Raw genomic sequence first — 7,599 nt, 5'->3', positions numbered from 1 at the left:
CACATCAATGGAGAATTTGTGCCTCTGCTTAACGGCTTCACTTTTGGAAAAGCAGACTTTGGGTTTAACCGATTTTAACCTCATCGTCGGCTCCGTACCTACTGTGGCAGTTTATGCGACAGGAATACTTTAGGCATTCATGTTTGAATTTATGACAAAAAAACATGGAGTCGAAATCAAGGAAAGTGCTCTTCCAGGCTATGAATGAGTTGGGGTTTTGCATTTTACGCAGTGAGAAGCCTGCAATATCTGCATAAGGCGAATCTTGATGTAAATCGACTTACAGGTCTCACCTGTCTTTTCAACGAAATCTTCCGCAATACACATGACACTCATTTAAATGATGGGAAACGGATATCTCCTATTCCAAAGTTGCTATTGGCAAAAAATAACTATCGTGGTTATTGTAGTGCCCGTTTCTTCAGAACGTTCCCTATCTCACACACGAGACTCACGGAGTCCAAGCTTATCTGCTACACATGGAATAGCTATCCCACCTTTAATTTAGAGCATGGTGTGAATGGAGACCAGCCTGAGTTTGATTACGATTTAATCTTTCAGTCGGACGTCGGGTCATCACCTGTAAAGAGCGAAGAGGAGAGTGACTATGAGGAGCCGAGGAAGATGAATGGGACACCTTCATCGTCTGTACGTTGCCGTTTAACTATCCCTCCTTTGTATATGTACGCGCTGTGACCCATGCTGTCAAATAGTTCAACGTAAAGTTTACAGAATGACTGAAGAATGATTTGTAGAATCTTGTTGCGTTTGGCTGGGTGGTTATTACTAAAGGCATTCACCTCTATGTTTGATTCAGTTGGGGGATACGGAGATAAGAGTGGAGCATGACGGCGCTGAGGAGGCTATACTTGCCCCTACGACTGGTGATGTACCTTTAGAAGAATCAGCCGAACGTGTAAGTTTTCAACCGATTGCTGGCTATTTGTGTTTCCCCTCCTCTGTTGTGTGCCTTTATTCCACTGATTTTCATCGAGTATTCCAAAGGGCTCATCAGGAGATAGGTGTAGGGGAATACTTCGTCTATTTTAAGGGTGCTCATGAAATAAAGGTGTTTTAAAAATGAGTATTTCCTACTCAAGTAGTCTCAATTTTTTCAGCAGTACTAATTGTGACCGACAGCATTGACAGCGAGTGATGTTTGCAAGTGGGTAGCCGCTTCAACTAGCAATAGTAGGCAAGTAGGGTGTTATATAGGAAGGTAATGAAGGAAGTAGTCTTCTAGATGTACGCTACGATAGGCTTTACGTCAATTTTTTAAACTGATTAACTCCCTTCTTAAGTGAAACCACTTTTTTCTCTTGCCCTAGGAGGCATGCGACAAGTGCCTCAAATGTGGTGAATTAATTAATTCCGATGAGAAAGTCAACACTGCATGTCCGCATTTTCATGTAAATTGCTTCCGTTGCGCGCAATGTGACTGTCGTATTACGTAAGTCCTACGGTTTCTTTTTTCTCTGCTTCAATGACTCAGTTTGCAGCACTAAACCATTATCACACAACCGTTGCATCGTCCCAGGCTATCTTTTAAAAGATTGGTACGTTCACCTGGAGCGATTCATGATGTTTTTTTCACCGCATTAAGTAGTAACCGATGCCCTGACATAATCGAGTATAAAGTTCGCGGGCTATCGTGAAAATGTCAAAAAATAGTCAAATCAAAAAGACTTGCATGGTAGTCTTTGAATATTCTTATTTTTAGTGAATACCTCATTAATCTATGCTCAAATGCACATGTACACAAGTTCCTATGTTTATCGTGTACATATTGTTGTAATCAGTTTCTCAGAGAAAAATAAAAAACATCTATGTGGAACCTGTGTAAAAATCGTTAAACAGCAGAACCACCGGGTAGCTCTTTGCGGCCCTCGCGGGTGTCTACAAAATTGTCCGACTTAACTAAGCCTGAGTAGCCCACTCCCTGTGCTTGCTGAAACATTGCCCAGCTGAGTAATCCGGCTGGTGGCACTCGCTAAATTCCTATTTAATGGCGGACCGAGACCATCGCCTGCGCGCACAGCCATCACTCCAACGGTGGTTTGTACATTCTGTGCGTCAACTGTGGCGGGTTACGGTTTTCCGTTTTCCTCGTTTTCCACTAGCACGAAAGCTCAATTTACGTTAAAACGGGTAATATTTTGAAATTCTCAAATAGGTCCATTCGCAAAGGGTGTTAGCTTTTGAGGCTTGAAATATTGCCCTGTTTACCACGAGCACGGGTGAATATTCGTAACTAGGATAGATGCAGAGCTTAATGGGCTTTTTTTAAAATCTTCTTGTAGAAGTGATTTTTTACTGGTCAATGGCGCACCATACTGCAAAAACCACTCCGCATTTCTCTCCTCCGGCGACACTGGTATGTTTTCAACATATTCGTATATCCATAATTGTTTCTGTTGCCTTAAGGTGGCTGAAGCCTAGGCAGATGTGACATTTATTACTTGTTGATTTTTATCTGGCTATGAGCTTATTTGTTTTTGTGTCTACCCCCTAGAGCGTCCAAATTGGAAAGCAGAGGGCGTGCAAAAATGTTGAATAATTTTCGTTAGAGGTGGTGCATCCTGTTTGACGCTCATTTTCTATACATTCGCAATTTTAAGGAATTGTATCCAGCCTTTTTTTTCGACTACTGTTTTTTCACAATGACCACAGCGATGAAGGCAAAATCAAAAATTCATCTATGAATCCTCAAGGCGCTCAATCTCATTCAAATGTAGGTTTTCGAAAGCTGGGAATCCGCGGACGTTGTGTATTGTTTTGTGATTTTTGGGTGTTGGCCTCTGGCTACTGGACAGTGCGTTGTGAATTGTGTGCAGTGGCACATTTAAGCTAATTGACTACGAGGATAGTAACATTTAGCGTCAGCCGATTGAAGTAACAATCTTCTGAAAAGAAATGGTGATTTCTCTTAAAGCCACTGATTTTATCCACTGATACGACGTCCAACTCTATGCGGCCTAAACGAAGTGTCAGAAAAACTTGAACGCTACTTATTAGCTCCATGAAAGGCAAAAGCAAGATTCGTTTTATTTCTTGATTATAGGCGATTCATTCGAGGTGTTGCACACGCGGATTCTCAAAGTTACGTGTGGCTTGTAGCAGGCATTTTCTGTCTGTTCGGAAAGTAATTAGGTTTACGTTATTTGCAAGATACCAACACTATCTATCGTCGTGCATATGAAGTTCTTTCGAATAACGGCTTACTAAAGTTAATTGCTTGGATTAATCTGTTTTGCCCAATTGGCTGAAATTGACTAAATACGCAAAGTAAAATCAGAGAATCCTCATGTGTAGCCACTGGCGGAGTTAAATCCCCTTGCATAAATGCTGAAGCCGTAATGGAAATTCGTTCAAAAAAAAAGAATCGAAGATTTTAGGTAAGGATACGGATTTGCTTCCTCGAGTCAACAAATGAACCCACGAATCAATTGTAAGAGGCGTGAGCTGCAACTGCTTGACACCACGCGTTATGGTTCAACCCTAGCCAATTGCGCTGAACCATAAGGCAAAGAAGTGGCAAACCACGTGACCATAGGTCGTATTTGAAACACCTCGACTTTTCATATCAAGGCAATCGGATTTCTTTTCCGAGGTCATCTAATCCACCATCAAATGTGCTAGTGTCAGGAGGCCTGAACGTTTTGCAATTCATATTTTTTATAGGGTGGATGTAATTTACAATTGGATTGATAAAAATTGCTTTGGCTAATCTAGGCGATTCCTAGATGAATGGTTACTAAAGTTTTTCATTCTCTCCAGCAAAAGAGGTGAATTTGTCTGTAACGAAACAGGATGATGGTGAGGTCTCGTTTGATGCGTCCTCACGACCACCAGGGCTGGAGAATCGAAACGTCCAGGTATGTTGCCTGAACATATGGATTTCATGCAATTCAGGAGCACGTCAATGCTTTATTACTGTCGCACTATCATCATCCGATGCCATTTCAAATAGCTCGACCTCCAAAAGTCTAATTTGGGTGTATGATTGTTAGATATCTCAGACCACCCTGATTGCTTGTTGGACGGCACTAAAAACAAACAAACCTTATTTCAAGAATTCTAATCAGCTGGTTTATACTATCAGTTAACATGTAAGGTGCAGTTATTTACAAAAGATAGATTTGTAGTTTTAAAGGAAATATTGCATAGGAGGGTCTCGCTATGTACACGATCGTGAGAGCGCTACTGAAAATAAAGTTATTCAATAGCTACACCGATTTACTCGCCAATTGCATAACCAATCAACGACGCAAAGATTGTCAGTGGTCGTCTATAAAGTTGGCAGCTAATTGGGACCATTTCGACTTACGCACTTTGTTTTTGAAAACCTGTACGATTCTCATTGCTCGCGCTATTATCAATCCACATTAAAATCAGCTATTCTTTGTCTGAATTTGTACGCAATAGGCATGGGAGAATCCTCACAGAACTGCTTGCCTTGAATGCATCCAACTTCATCCGCTTTGGTGGTCAGTATAGCTCATTCATCGGATCCGTTCCCTTTCAAAAAAACTCAAATTATTCATCATTTTTGGTGTTTAATAGGACTCTCATCGTGGCTCACCTCCGCCCTCGGACGATATTTTACCGCCGACGGGTTCAGCAAAGCGCTTGGTGGAACAGTGGAGCAACATCGAGACCCTTAAGGCGAATCAAAATTTCACCAATGTTAGTGCTCCTTGAGGTTACGAGGATTAAAAAATTCGCTGTAGCCGTCCATATCTGTGCAGATCTTGGATTTTGAGGTGTGGTGCTCTGATAAGGGGCCTGCCTTCATTTATTGCGTCTTGACGTCTTATATAAGACCTTAACTAGCGTGGTAGATGGTGCGTACCATTCTCATGGAGGACCTGCTACTTTTATTGTCTTTAAAAGATCACAGGTACCCCAAGATATAGAAGTTGGTCGTATGGTATTTCTATTACTAACTTCTTCCCTTTTATAGTTAGACACAACCATCTTCATCAGCTAGAGGTGTTTGAGCTTAGAGTGCGTGAGTTTAAGACCTACGAGTCCGCCTCCAGGGCCCGTTTTTTCGGGGTTGGTGAGCTGAGGAATGAAGCCGGGCGATTAATGGGAGTGTAGCGCGTGCTCCCAGAGTGTGACGCATGGTTGTTCCCCTCGTTGTGGAGCGCACACGCGAAGAGCTCCATCGACTGGTCCTCTGATTGGCTAAGGCGATGACCTAGCGTTTGCATTGGGCATGCGTCTAAGCCCTACTTTTTCCCCTTGGAGAAACGGGGATTTTAGCAAAACTTGCTACCAATTATTGCAACTTTCCCTGCATCAGATATTTCTACTGCCTTAATTGCGTAATCCACTTTAAATACGGAGCGTTAAATAGGCTTACAGTGCGCCCATTACCTCCACAATTAACAGTTGAAACGTTCGGTCAGTTATGCTAAATCTGATGGATTGAGTGCAGCACTTAACAGTAGGATTTGTAAATGGATGCAGTTCTTGTATGCACCTCTCCAAATGCGCTATTTCCCTTCAAGGATAGCCCTAATCGCTTTCGTTTTTTGCTAAAATCTATCGGGTTGTCCCGATTTTAACACTTAACAGCGTTTTTTTCGGGGCTTCAAAATCTCTGGTGCTATAACTTTTAGACTGCGCTGTCTGATTCGCCCCAGTATGCGCCTAATACGGCTAAGACCATCGCTGCGAAATTTTCAGGCAAGCATGAGAGATTTCATTAAATCAAATCCCCCGTCAATTTTAATAACACGCCTTTTGTTTTAGCCGGTACTACAGATGATCAGCAGTCTCCGAGGCCTAAGTGAGTTTCCACAATGCTTACATTGACTCACTATAATTGTTTTTTTCTTATTTCCTTGGTTCTTGATGTCTTTTGAAACACTTCACGCGCGCCCTTAAATTTTTAAACGATTGTTGTCTGGTTCAGTTTCATCAGTCCTATTCGTGAATATTCAGTCTGGGCGTAGTTACACCATAGGGAAGGAAGACGGAAAACGCGAAATCGGCTATTATCGTATCTTAAACGCTAATCCCCAAGTTCATTTGTAAAAGCTTTGCGGGACGGAAAGTGTCTGGTGTTTCCACGCAATAATTTAATCATGTCGTATGCGTGATTGCTTGTCTGGATTTTCTGCCAGGGCTTAAAATGTGATGAAATGTAGTGCAGTAGTAAGGTGGTATTTCTGTTTATCAGGGTGTCCATGGAACCCACGGAACAGTGGCCCAGCCAGGGTCAGGCACGGGGTCTGATCGCCAAGTTTTCGGCCATGCACTCTTGAAGGCCCTTCCATTCTACCCCGTCCCCTGTTATTAGTAGTATTGCTCTGAACTAACACTTAATCATTCCGCCTACTTTGCTACTACTGCTGCTACTGTCCACGTTTCTTACATCGAACTCGCGTACATTTACAGTGACAATCTACATTTTGTGGCCATACCTTCATTTTGTCGTAACTCACCGCATTTGATTCTCCCTGCTCTGTTGCCCGTTTCCTACCCATTTTCCGTTGTTTTGAGCGCCGAAAACCACGCTTTAATAAATCCCATGGCGTCATTGAAAACAAAGCATCATTGGAATGACTCACTGGACGTTCTGGAGGCCATAGTTAGCCTTAGTACTTGTGACGCACCCAGTGTCTACATTTACTACGGCAGTTAGGTGAGAAGGCTATGCAAAAGCTTAAAGGTTGAATGAATTGAACTGTGCTCAGTTATGCTATGTAGTTTCTTTAGGAGCAGAGATTTAAGTCCCTCATGAAAACCAACTCGTAGACGAGTACACTTATCTTCCACATTGCGACTGGCTGTGGTGTCCGTTCGGTACGGAAAGTTAATTAGTCTCCTGAGTTGTGGCAAGGTGAAGGTTTAGGTGCTCATAAAGTTGCTAGTTACAGGCGCGTAGTATATCACCTATTCGAAGAAATGCCTTTGGGAAAACACAGAAAACCAAGGAATGAAGACTTAGTAAGAAGTACTTAAAAACTGAAATGTGGCTGAGCATAGAGATTCTCGCTCATTTCTACATGTAGCCAAACCCGACGATCCTGGGCAAGTTCACCAAATGAGCTGCCATAGGGAGGACCATCTGAGAAAAATATTTGATTCCAGGAATGCTTTGTGCACATAACTTGCCACAGTTGATACGTAAAATACTTTTAGGAATTTTTTGAGGAAAGCGTCAAACAGTTAAACTCAGCAGGTTTAGATGATTGAGAGGAGAAGTGGTTCACTGTCACGAATATATATGTTCATTCATTTTCAAAATACCCAAATATTATAATAGTATTAATTGGGACCAGTATTTTAAAGCATTTGTCAATTGGTGAAATAGATTTGCATTTTTTGGTTTTAAACTATGGAAAAGTTTTAAGTAATTTTACTAAACCTTAACACCGCTAGAATTGAGGCCTACGTGGGGCCGCTTTTCCCTATGGGCAATCCGGGATTGGTGCTTAGAATTAGTCAAGTTGATGTTTAGAAGCTAAAATGTTGTTAAAGATCTTGTCTAAATAATGACACGTTTAGGATCCACTTCTTAAGTGAAGGTATTAGTCAGTGCAATTCACGAATACGTGTTTAAACTACTGAAGCTGTTGGCGCACA

Source organism: Echinococcus granulosus (assembly GCF_000524195.1).
Source record: "Echinococcus granulosus chromosome Unknown EG_S00001, whole genome shotgun sequence".
In the NCBI taxonomy this organism is placed as follows: Eukaryota; Metazoa; Platyhelminthes; class Cestoda; order Cyclophyllidea; family Taeniidae; genus Echinococcus; species Echinococcus granulosus.
This window is presented reverse-complemented; position numbering follows the sequence as displayed.